Raw genomic sequence first — 543 nt, forward strand, 5'->3', positions numbered from 1 at the left:
TATTCCCTGTAGCTCCATTAACTTTCCTTTTTTTCAACATCAGATCTTCTTGTAACTGAATATCCCCTGTCCATAGTTCTTAATATTTTGCTCATGAATTAAAAGCAAAGAAACAATGATTGAAGTGAAACGAAGAACATATTCTGTATATTAATTTTTTTTATATCATACCCAGGGTTTCCTAATGCTAAGTAAAGTCTACTGTTGTGTTCTTGGGCTTCCCTGGTGGCTCAGAGGTTAAAGCATCTGCCTGGAATGCCGGAGACCCTGGTTCGATCCCTGGGTAGGGAAGATCCCCCGGAGAAGGAAATGGCAACCCACTCCAGTACTCTTGCCTGAAGAATCCCATGGAGGGAGGAGCCTGGTAGGCTACAGTCCATGGGGTCGCAAAGAGTCGGACACGACTGTTCTTTAGTTGCTCGTCCATGTCTGACTCTTTGCAACCCCATGAATTGCAACGCACCATGCTACTCTTAAATAAAGAGAAAACTCACAAATCAAAAAAAGTAACAGTGAGAGAAACACTTATGGATGGAGTAGTAA

At 42.4% G+C, this 543-nt stretch overlaps 1 non-coding gene across 1 annotated transcript; it reads left to right on the forward strand.

Annotated features, from left to right (window-relative positions):
- The first annotated feature begins 219 nt into the window (after positions 1–219).
- Positions 220–291, forward strand: TRNAS-GGA. Its single transcript has one exon. It is a non-coding gene; the product is annotated as a tRNA-Ser (tRNA).
- The last annotated feature ends 252 nt before the right edge of the window (positions 292–543 follow it).

This window comes from Bos indicus x Bos taurus, chromosome 14, assembly GCF_003369695.1.
Source record: "Bos indicus x Bos taurus breed Angus x Brahman F1 hybrid chromosome 14, Bos_hybrid_MaternalHap_v2.0, whole genome shotgun sequence".
NCBI lineage: Eukaryota > Metazoa > Chordata > Mammalia > Artiodactyla > Bovidae > Bos > Bos indicus x Bos taurus.